The sequence below is a fragment of the Canis lupus genome, chromosome 27 (assembly GCF_003254725.2).
Source record: "Canis lupus dingo isolate Sandy chromosome 27, ASM325472v2, whole genome shotgun sequence".
NCBI lineage: Eukaryota > Metazoa > Chordata > Mammalia > Carnivora > Canidae > Canis > Canis lupus.
In genome coordinates, this window is record NC_064269.1 from 9,048,377 (window position 1) to 9,064,253 (window position 15,877).

General features: G+C 39.1%; 1 protein-coding gene and 1 long non-coding RNA gene across 4 annotated transcripts in view; one reads left to right on the forward strand and one right to left on the reverse strand.

Annotated features, from left to right (window-relative positions):
• Positions 1 to 15,877, reverse strand: part of ANO6 (anoctamin 6) — a 186,014-nt gene that overhangs the window by 147,951 nt on the left and 22,186 nt on the right. The gene's annotated exons all lie outside the window — the stretch shown is intronic.
• Positions 1,707 to 11,023, forward strand: LOC118352536 (uncharacterized). Its single transcript, XR_004809774.2, has 2 exons — positions 1,707 to 1,803; positions 10,781 to 11,023. It is a non-coding gene; the product is annotated as an uncharacterized LOC118352536 (long non-coding RNA).

Here is a 15,877-nt window from a genome sequence, read left to right on the forward strand (position 1 = left end):
CTTAGAAGGTTGGCTATACATAAAAAATATATGCACATTTACATAAATATATAGATGTGTGTCCATGGTAAAGCTTTAGCAACTAATCATTAGCTATCAGTCATTATAAAATATATACATCAGAGATCTGTGCTAATATTCCTATTCTAAACATTTAAGATCTTATTAACAATCAACATTAACGATTCTCAACATTAATGATTTTTTTAAAAAATATTTTATTTATTTATTCATGGGAGACACAGAGAGAGGCAGAGACAGGAAGAGGGAGGAGAAGCAGGCTCATGCAGGGAGCCCAACGTGGGACCCGATCCCGGGACTCCAGGAGCATGCCCTGAGCCAAAGGCAGATGCTCAACGGCTGAGCCACCCAGGCGTCCCAACATTAATGATTTAAAAACTGTTTGCTCTTTGGCCCCAGACCGGATTTCCACACTTCCTACATCACTGGAGGGTGTATGACTTGTTAACATTAATAAAAAACCAAAACCCAACAAAATTACCTAAAAGGACTAAGACAAAGGGAGTGAAATAAAACCTAACTTGTTACTGTTCGCCAGAGTCAACACTTTTCGATAAAAAAGGAGGCCAAGATGAAGACAGCAGTCAGCAGTCAAACAAATTAGTAGGCCAAGACCGACATAGAGTAAGGAAGGCAAACACAGCAGCATAACGTGATGACTGTGGATAGACATTAGCCAGCACGTACACGCATTCAACACTGAAAATGAATAGCATCTTAGAAGGACACACCAGAACACAAAACCGGGAATTCACGAGATAGAAGAAAAGAATCCCCACAAGGATAAGAACAAAGGTTAAGACAACATGGGACAGGTTTTGGAGGAACAAGATAAATTGAGAGAAAGGAATTTAAATCCCTCTTCTTTATCCACCCTACTGGTTTCCTTCAGAATGTTTCTTAAAGTTCTAACCCTCAGAATCTTCATCTGCAGTCTGAACAGGGAAGATTCTATGATATCCAAAGACTCTTCCAGCTCTGATAATAGACCAGAAGTTTCCGTTTAGCTGATAAACTGATATTTTGTTTTCCATAGGCTTCTTTTATTTCCCAATGAGCCTCAAGTTCACGAGTCTGGAATTTTCACAGAAGGGAGCCAAACTCTTGACAGCAAGCATGCACACAGAGCACAGCTCTAAAGCAGGAGTCCAACCAAGGCCTCTGATACCAGTACAACCAGCTGGACAGTTCAAATGTCACCTGTGACATAATGTCAGCCTCGGCCACGGTCCCTTTGCCCCTGCCCTCCCTAGTTCTTCCCAGTCCGATACACTCATTCCTCAGCCCCAACTCTGCACACTATCCTACAAATTAGAGAGAGGTTTGTTTTAAGAAATTAGTAGAGCTCACAAGATGTAACAGTCAATGGAAATGTTGGGTGGCAGTTCCTAACCTGGAGAATGGCACAGTGGGTTAACAATAACCAGTGCTCTAAAAGAACACCTCGCGCTGCCCTGTTGCAATGAGCACAATAATTCCACTTTTCAAAATCTTCGTAAAATAATCTGAATGCAAAAAAATATTTATACCTATAAATATCTCACAACACTATTTTCAATAGCAAAAAAAAAAAAAATCTACAAGCTAGATCTACAATAATCAGGGAAAGAGTATGTAAATTATACATCAAGTTAGGCTGTCTTCCTATGTGCACCCCTAAAGCCCCTGTGCTTACCCCTCTGCAGGACCCCAACTGCCTGCCCCCTCACGGCCACTTCCTTCGCCAGACGTAAAGTCCAAGAGGGCAATTAGCCATAAAATCTACCTCGTAGTGAGCACAAAGTAAGTATTTGTTGAGTGTTTCCTAGTAAATTCTTTCAAGTAAATTCTATATGGTTGGATATTATGCAGCTATTAAGTACAGTTTTTGAAGCATTTTTAAGTATAGAGAATGCCAAGGATGAAAAAGTTCTGGAGATGCACAGCAGTGATGGTTACATAACACTCTGACTGTACACGATGCCCCTGAACTATACATTTGAAAATGGATAAAATGGCTAGTTTTAGATTATGTATATTTTACCACAATGAAGAAAAAAATAAATATTAGGGAATGCTTATGAGGCAAGTTACATAAAAAGACAGGGTAGCAGATGTCTAAGTCATGTGAAATTACTTCGGTATTTCTGAAAGGCTAGAAAGCGGCATACTAGGGTATTCGTGTTTGGTTTCTCTGAGGGTGGTAGAGCTATGGGTGTTTTTTGTTTTACTTACAGTTTTATTTTTCCAAAATTGCCCATGTATAATGCACACAATGAGAAAAAGACATGGCACAGCAGGTGTCAGGGATAGGAAGGTTTGGTTACCAGCAGGTTTAATTTAGATGGGAATCATTCACCTTGCTAAGATCCTTGATGTACTTACGTACCACATGCCTCCTGTGTTTGCCTTCACTGCGGACATGACCCAAAGGCATGCCACCGGAGTTAAAATTTTATATTTATTATATTGAAATGTATTCTTTTACTTATTGCTGTGCCAGAAAGCATGCATTACAGACTGGCTCCTCCCTGAGTATGCTTTGCCCAGGCTGACAGGTAGCAATAGATGGTGTTTTGGATATATAAATGCCAGACTGGAGCAAACGTACAGTTGTTCTGCGGTGAAGGTTTTCAGGACCTGGGGCAGGCCAGTCTGGAACTCTTCATAGAGGATGAGGCATCCAGGCAGCTTCAGTAAACACTAGATCCACTGCATTTCACAGATGAATTTGAAAAAGGCCTTTGGAGTCACAGAGACTCAGGACTAAAGTAACATATAACATAGTCCTCGGACTGCCACCTACAATTGTCATCTTGAGTGCCCCTGGCCTCAGTCTCCCCGCAAACACATGGAGATGATGATACCTATCCTCTCAGGTGTTAGTACGATGGTTGTAAATCAGAGACGTAGGAAAACCCAGGGCCTGCTGTCAGGAGATGCTCAGTCAGTACCGCTACCTGGTTTCTTTTCCTCTCCTTCTTGAGAGTGAGTGTCTAATCTGGGGGAGCAACGGTGTAAATGACTTAAATGCTTAAAATGACCATCTATCTATAACTAATAAGGTTAACATGATAGGGATATAAGGAGATATTTTCAATAATCTTCTAATTCACTCCATCAGTTCAGAAGCCCTCAGGATATGGTTCAAAACAATTTTCCTGTTCTTTGTTCCCCAGTAATTGGAAAATATTAATCACTGCTCTCTGCGGGCCTGAGACCATGGAACCACCCTTCTGTTTCTTCTTTAACATTCTAATTTTTAAATCTTCCATTCCTTTAAACGCATCTGTGACTCTCCTGAGCCCTCTTCCTGAGCTCTTCAAGCTCCCTGCCCCCATTCTGTTAGCTGGGGATCCTCTGAAGCTTCTGCACAGGGCTGAGCATCATGCAAGGTGGGAGCTCGCTTCATGAATCCCAGTGCTGAGCTTTGAAAAATACAACTGCATAATCATTATGCTTCTGAAGGTTACTTGACTTTGGGAAACAGATGAGGGCGTGTGGGTACTCCTGAGACAGATCCAAGTGTGACCAATGGTGCCCTCAATGTCTGCTCCAGTTACCTTTGCCCTTTGCTTTGCCTGTGGTTACCAAAACTGTTTAGCAAGCTGATAGCATCTGATATTGCATCAGATTCCACACTGCACCAAATCCCTCCCTTCCAAAGAGCAGCCAGTCTTAGCAAAAGACCTGCCCCCTTCCTTGATTAGCTCTTGAGTACCTCCTTAGGCAAAGGGTAATGGAAATCTTCAGCTGTATGGGGTTTTTTTTGTGTGTGTGTGTGTAGACTAAACCGTGAACTCCACCACCTTCAGGCTAGAAAGCTCAAGTTCATTCTTCCAATAAACATGTACCGAGCCCAGCACTACATGCCAGGCATTCAAAACTAAGCTAGTCAGGGACGCCTGGGTGGCTCAGCGGTTGAGTGCCTGCCTTCAGCCCAGGGCCTGATCCTGGAATCCCGGATCGAGTCCCACATCGGGCTCCCTGCATGGAGCCTGCTTCTCTCTCTCTGCCTATGTCTCTGCCTCTCTCTCTCTCTCTGTCTCATGAATAAATAAATAAAATCTTAAAAAAAAAAAAAAAAAAACTAAGCTAGTCATGCCTCATGAAAGAAAAGAATACCAACAATTACACCGTGTTGCAATATGTTCTAGAACAAAGGTATAGAGAGGGTATTATTATAGCTGCACAGAGGGCAGGGGAGGAGAAGGATGCCGGCTCTGCCCAGGCAGGATTCTCGGAGTTGGATAACTCATACATCTCTTTACCGGCCGGCGCTGAGGAATGAATGAGCTGACCTACAGTGTCTCTGGGGGGTTAATGCCATTGCAGTCTTTTAATGCAGTCGATTTAATACCATTGCCACCAAATGGCTCTGGTTACTGTATTTGCTTTCTTGTTCTCACATATTCACCTCCTTACTCTATTTTCAGAATAAAACATATGGTGCTTCCATTCTCTCCCCAGTCTTTCAACCCCATAATGTTTCCTGCCCTGGAGAGTTGCTCTGAGTCTCAGGGAAAGAACACTGTCATGACTTAGTGGGAACAAACAAAGAGACAGGAGTGAGCCTGCTTGGTGAAAGGAGCTAGAAAAGGGTACGTGGACCCAGTACCAGAAGTGCCGCTGTGCCCAGGCCGTCACAGTAGCTCTGGCAGGTGACAGCCCTGGAGATGCCAGGGGCATGGCCATCAGCTGCTGCTGGGAACAGCGTATCTGCAAACCATTTTCCATCTGCCACCCCTTACCTCATCCACTTCCAGTGGTATGGTATTGGCCAAGAGTGCTTTTAAACCTCTCATAGACCATGCAGCTCTGGGAAAATCCAGTGAAATTCAAGGATTGCTCTCCTCAGAAAAATCCTCAGAAGCACATAAACATAAAACATTCTGTTTTTTACACAATACAACTTCTAGGGATGCAGAAACTCCTGACTCACAGGGATACCAGGAGGGGGCCTACTGTTCAGTTTGAATGTTTTTGAGCTTCTACCCTGTGTCAGGCACCATGAAGACCCACCTCAAACTCAACTTGTCATCACTGTCCCACACACCCAGCCTAGAACACTCGTCTCCATGTTACCTGCCCAGAAAATGCCTCTTCAGCCACTTAAGCATCAGCCTCTTGAATGAAAACATTCACGAACCCTTCACTCTAATTTACCACTGCCCCTTCCCCCAAGAGGGACTAACTGCACCCTTCTTTCTGCCCTGCTGAATTCTGCAGGTCCTTGTATCAGAGATCCTACAATATTTACCACCTTCATGTGTTTTCATGCTTTCCTCCTCCTGCTAATTATAAGCAACCTGAGGGCATGGGCTATAACTTGATCATCTTTTATTTCTAGCTTCTAGCAAAGTCCTCATTCAGGAGAAGAACATTCCATTGAGGAAAATAGACACGGGTGCAAATACTTTAAACACAGTGTTCCTAAAGCTCAAACTGATGAGTCATTTTAAGCTAAATCTTAAAAGAGAAGTGACTGTGAATAAGACAAAGTTAGGACTGGGCATTATAGACAGAGGAGAGAGCAAGGCATGCAGGCGGGAAACCATGCATAAAAGGAATAAGGTAATTCAGGATTCTTGGTGACCACAAAGGTAGACAGGAAGAAGTCATAATCGATGAGAAGAGTGAAGTAGAGCAGAAATGAGGTTACAGAGGGCAGTGAATGAAGTGTGAGGGAACCTGGATTCATTGTCTAAAGGAGGGAAGTCACTGAAAGAGTTCTATTTAAAAAGTAATAAATGATAGCTATGGAAAAAGGAGAAAAGGCACAAACAAGAAAAATCTGTAACCCCCACCATATTGAGACAACCACTATTATTATTCTTTCATCTCCATTTACATGTATGTAGCTATGGTTTTCATGTTCTTTTGATTCTAATATTTATTAAGCATTTGCTAGGTACCAGACACTGTGCCAATAAATACACTACAGGCATCCTGAGACCATATTGCCCTTGGATTTCTCTGGAGGAATGACTTTTTTTTCTATCACTACGTTGTTGAAACCTCCTCACAAAAATTCTTAGAGGTAGTTTCTGTTGTAATGCCATTTTAAAGAAGAAGACACAGTGAAGGGCAGGGGAAAGCTGTAGAAGACCGCACAGCTCATACCAGAGCTGAGATTCAATGCCAAGTTTTCTTACTGCAAGGGCGACGATCTTACACTACAATTTTTCTTATTTATTCTCACACGTTTATTTTATAAGACAAGTGAATCACTTTGTCCAGTTGTCTCAGAAAACTCCCTTGGGTTCTTGAGGAGCACTGTAGTAAACTGAAAAAAACAAACCTACGAAGCATAAACACTTAATGAGCATTGCCTCATATGGGAGCACAGAAAACCCTTGGCCTTTATCTGTCTTTCTGGAGTCTTGGTAAAGTTTGCAGTTTTCTTCAGATTAATCTGGCAACAGCATGAAGAAGGATGGATTTGAGAGGACAAGATTGGAAGCCCGGAATACAAATGGAGAGATACAGCCACAGTCCAGGTGAGAGACAGGAACGCCAAGGACCAGGGTAGTGCAGGGACAGACTGGATTCAGAAACACAGGAGATAGAAGGTAAAGGACTGGATGTGCAGAAAAGGCAGCACCAGAGGGTGTGAGAAGAAAGAGGAGGGAGGGGAAATTGGATGCTGGATGCCATTCACTGAGAAAGAGAACGCAGGAAGAGAGAGGTGTTTGTCACTGTGTGTGTGTTAGACACAGAAAGACCATGAGTTCAACTGTGAACATTAAATCACTGAGCATATTCTGAGCGCCTACTTGATGCCAGTGCCTTGCTGAGTTCTGGGGAGTCATCAGTCAACCCACTGAGGAGGTCACAGGACAAGTGGAGTGGGAGTAACAGTGGAGAAAGAAGAAAGCACAGAATAGAGGCATCTCAGGGGAAACATCCTACAGGGTGGTCTAGAATCCAAGAACAGGCCAGAACCCCTAAACCACAAGCGTGAATGAGCAAGCCCTGAGAAAACATGGGCAAAAACAGAAGTGGACCGAGGTTGGTACTCTAAGTAACACCAGTGTTTGAAGCAGAGCAGAGAGGAAACAGGAAACCAAGAAGGAACAGTCAGATGGAGGAAGCCCAAGGGAGTCCAGACCACAGAAGCCAAGAGGCGAGTGGAAGGAGTAATAACCCATCTTGAGACCATATTGCCCTTGGACTTCTCTGGAGGAATGACTTTTTTTTTTTTTAATTTCAAAGGTCACTCAGTCTATTTTAAATATTAAGCAAAATCACATAAAAAGCTTATGATGAGGGTAAGAATTTACATCTCCTGCTTGTGCCTCTCAGAGTTTTATCCACTGGCCATATGGAGCTGATGATTAATATTCAGTAGGAAGCGAATTTATAATCATGTGCCTGCCATTCAAATGTGAAAAGAAATGTTTTCTGCTCAGTACACCCAATAATACATTAATATGTCTCCAGTTTAAAATACATGTATGAATAATTTTATACATTTTATAAATTTCCTGGCAAGAATGATAATAGAACAATCTATTTTCACTGCTACATGAAACAAAAAAGAGGAATGAAAGGTTCAGTTAATCAAGAAATTTAATATGCTTTATAATAAATATCAAACAGTCATTACTTGGGCTATACAAAGGGTGGCTGAGGTCAAAAGATGATTATAATAGCAAGAGTTTGTGCCCATATTTATTCTCTGTCAGCTGCTTATATTTGCATAAGAAGTTTCCTCTATTCATGAATTTTTTTAAGCACATTAAAATGCTAGAAATCAAATTTGTTTTCCTGATTTATATATGGGCAGTAATAATAAGATTTTGTAATGATTAACAGTAGTCACAAATAAATGGAAAACACTAGCCCTTCCAAAGTACCATGCGACAACAGATATGAAAATAAATGACCTTCACTGTCTTAGGTAAACATGGTTTAGAAAGCCAAGAAAGCACCAGAATCTGAAATGATTACCATAGCAGAGTTTGGTGAAGCCAGAAGAGGCAAAATGCTGTGAATTTTTCCTTTTTTGTCATCTTTGTCCACACTACATATGCGTGTGTATGCGTACAAATTGATGGCATCCTAATCAGAAGATGAGATGCAATCACTTCAAGGTTACAGTGGAGACACTTGGGGCCAGAAGGAGATGTGAGATCTATCCATCTCGGAGGAAGTGATGAAGTCATAATTTTGCTTCTTAACAATCACCCAACCCAGAACTGGGAGTCACCACTAGTAGAGTATATAATTTAATAAAATGAAAATGACTTGTGGGTGATTATTTCCAAATTGAGGAGAATCCTATGGTTTCATGATGGTTTCTTTGGGAATAATGCCCAACAAGTAACGTCCATTACAATCTTCTCCAGCAACATTTCTGCTTTTATTGGAGGAGAGAATTTCGAGTGAGAGAGAGAGAGAACATAATAATAATGGCTAATCTCTATGTTTTCAAAGACGGCCAAGGTGAAGGCCTTCTAATACATCAAACACTCAAATACCAGAATAATAAAATAAGGAAAGAAGGAGAGAGGAAAGGGATAAATGAATAAATGATAGAAAATAGATACTATAAAATTAAGAACACTGTAGTAAACTGGAATAAGTTTTATTGAGTTTAGTAATCTAGACATGCAAAAACTATGGTAAATTTTTAGTGTTTACAATGTAAGAGATGCTACATATGACACGGTTAAGTAAAAAACTAGCTTATTCTCAATTATTAAATATATAAGGCTTAAAATTTGATGTTTTATTTTTTTTAAAGATTTATTTATTTATTCAGAGAGAGCGAAAGAGAGGCAGAGACACAGGCAGAGAGAGAAGAAGGCTCCATGCAGGGAGCCCGACGTGGGACTCGATCCCGGGTCTCCAGGATCACACCCCAGGCTGCAGGCGGCGCTAAACCGCTGTGCCACCAGGGCTGCCCAAAATTTGATGTTTTAAATCTTAATAAGGGTTATTTTAAAATGTGATTATTTTATGGCAGGGCATTCAGATAAAAAATATATAATTAAAAAACAGAACCAGGAAACTTGGTTTCATGAATTTGCATATTTTGGGTTTATAAGTTTACAGAAGAACTTGGCCATAATGCATATTTCTACTTCACTTTCAACTGTTAACTAGTTCTTATCTTTCATTTTTATGATTTTGGAAAATTTGAACGTGTAGTGTATGCCGAGGGCTCTCTTAAGTGCTTCACATTAATATGCTCCTCACAACATTCTGGATTGATAGGTACTACTATGGTCCCATTTTTATAGATGAAGAGACTGAAGCACAGAAAGACTAAGTGACTTGCCAAAGTCATATGGTTAGCAAGAGGCTGAGCTGGGAACTGAACTAAGGCCATCTGTCTCCAGAATCCATGTGTATGACTTCTATACATATACTACATGTTCAATAAGGACTGGCTTATTATTATCATCTGTGCATTATAATTATCATCATCATCATCATCATCATACCTCTCATCTATTTTGTGGATGTTCCATTAAACAAAACTCAATTCAGGCCTGAGTGCTCAGGTCTAACTAATAATCATACGATACCTTATTACTCATATAATATCTTATTTCAGCATACCATAATCAATATTTAAGATCTGTGCATGCTTTTGGTGAACTATAAAATACCATCACCAAAAAAAATAATAATAATAATAAATAAATAAAAATAAAAATAAAAATAAAAATAAAAATAAAAATAAAAATAAATAAATAATACAATCACCAGCCCAATTACCAGTGAGGGGTAGACCTAGGACTAGACCAGGAAATGCTCATGTAGGAGTCTTCTGACTCATGTTGATGCTCCTTCTCACAGTGGCCCCTAATTTAGTAGGCTTTCAGTAAACTATAGCAACAGGTACAAAAATAAGCCAATAAATAAATAATCCACCACGGCAAATATTTCCCCATAGGTCACAGTCAAAATAAAGAACATCTATTCAAAACATGCAATTATGCAGTGCTGTGGCCTAGATTCTTTGGCCACATATGACAGGGGTGTGAAAATATGGCAGGAAAAGTAATCCTCACCGGGCCAAAGCCATGATCTAGAAGGCAGTGTCTTCCTAGGCAATAATCACCAACAACATCCACATCCTCCTCTCACCCTTTACTGACCCACCTTCAGGAGATGCGGACTAGTTGCCAATTTGGGTTTCCAGAAACCTGGAAGGAAAGACTCGTCAGTCTTTCCCTACTGCCTTCTTTCTGTACCATCCAACATCTACCAAACTCCTCATTCACAAGATGGTGAAATTTCTGGAATTATTACATGGAGAGTTGTGAAGAGGTTTTGCAAATCTAAAGCATAAGCCAAACATTACTGGCTTCACTGTAAAGGTTATTAATATACAATTATGGAATGAGCACGCTAGGAGGACTCTTGGATATAGCTAGTCCAAACCTTTCATTCTACAGATAAGAGATTTATGATATTGATGATCACCTATAACTAAAATAACCACAGACTCAAAGTAATCTAATGCATTCATATGGCTTCAAAAGAATACCTTAATTATATATTTTCATGTTCTGATATAGCAAAAGGTTAACCATCAAGGTTGTTAATGATATTGTATATCTTCTAATTTATAATCATGGGCAGATTTAGGGATAATATTCAAGCTGTTTAAATCATGTGCTTCTTTCATGGACCTTGATTTCACATTTCATTGTCATTAATGGCATCAACATGCCTTTCATAAATTAGCTCAAATGATGAATAATTTTATATAGTTAGAGATTTCTGAATTCAATTTTTTCCTTCTCTTTTCTTTCTTCTTCAGTGGCAGGGGGCTTGGAGGGAAATGAGAAGCAAGCTCTGGACTCCCACTGACTTCAAATGGGAAAGCCCAGTAGGAACAAGAGGGAAGAAGATAATCTGCAAGACTAAACTTCTTTGCCTAAAATGTGCTCTGCTTTTAAAAGGATGTACATGTCACCTTACATTTACTAACTGGAAATCTTCATTATATGTTTAAAAAGATAAGTCAAAAGGCAATTCACAAATAAATAATCTTATTTTTCAATTCTGTGGACTCAACTTCTATTTCTCATATATAGATTTAGTTGGTAGAATCAGCCTACAAACACTTTATGGGGATAGGGGAGACATGGTAATAAAGCCAATTGTTTAAGATGTATATGTAGCATGTCTATAAATGGTAAAACACCCAGAGGGATACAACCCAAGACCAATTTTAACCAGACAGTATGTTATGTAAGGCCAGAGTTCATTCTTTTTTTTTTTTTTTTTTTTTTGCCAGAGTTCATTCTGATTAGTTGGTGCCTGTATCTTATTGGTTGTTAAATATTTATTTCACTCTCGATATAAACCAAAACATTATAGACATTATCTGGTGCTTTTTTCCTATGGATATTCTCATTTTCTTCCAGTGACAATGTAATACTTATACAATTAAATAAATGTGATATTAAACAGGCCGAATTATAGAATGCTCATTACTCCCTGTAAGGATCTTGACTTGGGTTAAGCTGGTCTACAAAATACCTAGCTATATCAATAAAGCAAAGAAAAAAATTTTTTTAGCAGAACAAGGAAAAGTTGCCATTTGAAAAAGTAGACACAATAAGCCTTTAATAAGACAATATTAATTATGTCAGCACCTGCAGAGTATCCAAGAACAACGTAACTTTTTTCCCTAGAGGAAGCCTCAAAAGACAGACATCGATAACTGAATGAGTAAAGAATCATAGTTCCCTGTCATGTGAAGGTTTTCACAAGTCTCCAAATTTAGAAAAAGAGATTATAAAGATCATATCCTTACTGTAAATTACCCCTCAGAGCTGAAATTTATATTTACATTTAAGTGTGTCGATGACTAACCATTATATTTACAACATAATGAAATGAAAGGACATAACATTTTTTAAAATAAAAAAAAAAAAAAACACTGATTCCCCCCTACCACCTCCTTAGAGTTAACGTTGAGCCACAGATAAATGTGAAAATTGTTTTGACTTAATAGAAGGGTAAATTACCTACTGTGAAGGCTGTTCCAACCTAGGTCCAAGTACACCACTTTTATGTAATTACGTTCCAGCAACTCTAAGCTTGATGGGCCTAAGAAACAAAACTCCTTCACAGCAGTGAAATGAGCATTTAATGAGAACACCAATTGTCAGCCAAATTTCAGCATGTGCCCCTAAGAAACAATGGAGAGATGTCATTCCTTATAAACTACAGCTATTAAAAACAGTAGTTAAAAAAATTCCCTAGACTTCTAATAAATGATTGAGCATCTTTGGAAATACAGATCTGTTTATGTTTAGAATCTTCTGACCACTTTCCTATAATATTTGCTTAATAATTTCTTTAAATCCTTTACAACACCACCTGTTATATTCACGATAAAAACAGGTCTCCAGGAGAAATTAGTTCAAAGTATTTCACTTAACTTCAAAATTATGGAAAGAGGATGCATCACATCAGGCGGCTTGGTTGTCTAATCATAAATTACTGTTTCCAACTACTGAGATTATTAGTGTGTGTGTGTATGTGTGTGTGTGATTGTGTACTCTCCAGGTGAAGCCAGCATTATTATCAGCTTCCTTATTTCAAGCAACCACTTATTGGAAATGAAAAGGTTAGGAAACATCCTGGTTACTTCACCCCAAGTCAGACACATGGAAAATGCTCTCGACCAACTGGAGCAACCAGTACTTCCTACTATAGAAGACAGTAGGGAGGTTCCTAAAAAAGTTAAAAATAATTGCACTACTGAGTGTTTACCCAAAGAATATGAAAACAATAATTCGAAAGGATAGATAGCATCCCTATGTTTACTGCAGCATCATCGACAATAGTCAAACTATGGAAGCAGCCTCAGAGTCCCTCGACAGATGAATAAAGATGTGGTATATACATATAATAGAATATTATTCAGTCATAAAAACGGATGAAATCTTGCTATTTGCAACAACATGGATGGAGCTAGAGGGTATTGTGCTAAGTAAAATAAGTCAGTCAGAGACAGACAGATACCATATGATTTCACCCATACGTAGAAGTCAAGAAACAAAACAAACAAAGGGAAGGGGAACACAAACCAAACAGGTTCTTAACTATAGAGAACAGATGATTACCAGTGGGGAGGTGACTGGGGGATGGAGGAAATAGGGGATGGGAATTGGGAGTACACTTATCTTGATGAGCGCTGAGTAATATATAGAATTGTTTAATATAATAATAATAATTGTTTAATATATAGAATTGTATTATATACCTGAAACTAATATAACAGTGTATGTTAACTACATTTGAATTAAAATTAAATTAAAAAAGGAAAATGCTGTCAAACTCTATTTTTCAAGATGTCAGTATTCTTCAAACTAAATAGCACTTAAAAAAAAAAAAACCTTAAGTGGTGGTTGAGAGACCCTGAGGAGTAGGCTGAACAAATTTAAAATATTAATAAACAAGGAGAATGGGCAAGAAAGAAGGAATGGAGAAAGGGTATTTTGGTCATCAGCATTCTCTCCTAGGGCATAAGGATGACTTTTGCATCTTGTTAAGAGTTTGAGAGGGCTAAATTTAAAACAGCAAGCTTTACCACAGTTGAACAAACTTTACCATACATGGTGAATGGGACTACAACAACTTTTAACTATGGTCATTAATTCTTGGCAACGCCTCTCATTAGGTGGAAGAGGTTCATATCCCTTCCCTGCCCCTTGAGTCTGGGCAGGCCAATGACTGCTTCCTTCTCTCTCCACAGAGAGTAGGATGGAAGTGGGGCTTGTGACATCAAAGGCTAAGCCATTCAGAGGCCACACAGCTTTTGTCCTGTCCACTGGATCCCTACTCTGTGCCCTGAGTCGCCATGAAATGATTCCCAACCCTGAGACTGCCATGGTGAAGAGGCTGTGTGTGGGTACTCCAATGAACAGCCCCAGCCAAGCTCAACCTTCCAGACACCCCTGCCAAGGCCAGAGAAACAGGACTGAAGCATTTTTGGACCAGACCAGACACAGCCAAGCCCTGGCTGAAACTCTGTGCAAAGTCATGAGCACAATAAAACGGTTGTTGCTTTAAGTCACTAAGTTTTCAGATAGTTTTCCACACAGCACAGAGAATCACCGAATTTGAAAGGGACTTTAAAGATCTGCTGGTGAAACTTGGCTTGGTTTGAGGAAATGGAGATCCAAACTGGTTTAACATCCAAAGGCACAAGTTAGCAATCACGATAAAACTAGAAATCAGGTCTCCAGGCTCTCAGCTCTGTTCTTTCAAAGACAGATTTCATCACAAACCACCTCCACCCATTTGTTCTGTTACGTGGGAACTCAAAAGTACCAGGGCCAATGTTCTTAGAAATGGTTTCTTCTTGTACCTATTTTTAAAGATTTTCTTGTACCTATTTTAAAAAATTAAGGAAAATTCTGACATATTTTCTTTCTTACGCCTTTATCTTAAACACTTTCCTTGGGTGAAACTGGGGAAGAATTACTGTTCAGAGAGTATGGAATAAAAGTCTTGACCAACACTTGCTGTAGCAATGTGGACAACAGTGTTAACTTCAAACACCATGCGTAAGATTTCACCTCTTCATCCCCATTTCACGTGAACTACCTCCAGGTAAACCTTGGTGTCACTTTCTCCAGTCCTTCTGTAATCAAAGTTTTATTCCAGCTTCTTAAGACAACTTATGACCTTTTATTAGATCTAGTTACACAGTTCTTGAGTTTCATTTCCTTAGTTAGCTGAAATACATACTAAAAGGAGCAGTGAGCTTCCTAAGATTATCCTTTTGTGTGAACTGTTTATAGGAAATGTTTCAGGTTCCATATGAACCTGAAATTGCAGATTAATGATCTGCTCAGTAAGAAGCTCCTTCAGAAAGTACCTTAGTCTTTTGGATCCCATATTCATTAAACTGTTAATTAATTAAAAAACAATTCCAAAGACCAAGAAACAAGTTCTAGCAACTACTTAAAAAGAAAAGTGAGTAAGATATGGGCATTCAGGCAATTGGCACATTGGAAGTATCTAAAGGTCAGATGACCACAAATGGCTGAATGATTTGGAGAATCGTCAGTGTCTAACATTGTCTTCCAGTAGCAGCTTTACTCTAACTTTACATGAATTATCATCAAGGTCTTTGAAAACCAAGTTTATTACCTGATAGATATCCTCTTCTTCCCTAACTAACCCACATCCCATCCTGTACACAAGAAAACAGGTCCCTGAAATGCCTTACAATTGGAATGCCTTATCCTGCCAAAGAATCTGCCCTCAGGAAAAAAAAAAATTTTTTTTCAAATGCATGACTGCACCCCCCAGAATGAGAAGAGTCCTATTATTTTAAAAAGGATTTTTCTGAATTTGTAAACCTTTACACATTTGCAGGATATTTAATGAACCAAATTCAAAATGGCAGATTGTACTCCAAAGGAATAAACAGCTTGGAAGTATTACTCAAGGTGAAACGCCAATCACAACTTAAAAATTAGTATTTGTGAACATCTCATGAGCAGGATACAAATTAGGCAAATTTCCTGTATAATGTACTCTTTCTTATTATCAGATAATAGTTTTTTAATCACACATTTTTGTGTTTCTGCATCTCTGATATGGAAATTACAGCTTCAGAAATGAAGAAGCTATTATATTTACAAGGCATTCCAGAACCAGGACATTACAGCAGGTGAGACGATGCTCTCTATCAGCCTGCAATTCAGAATCTTTGAGAGCAGTTTAACATCTATTCTATCATTTCATTCTCACAAAAAGTCCTATCTGGTACCACTGATAGATATTATTATGATTTTAAGACAACTTTTAGACCAGAAAGGTTAAGCTACATCACTGGATGACAATCCTGACTCAGGATTCCATTTCCACAGTAGACTTACCCTCACAA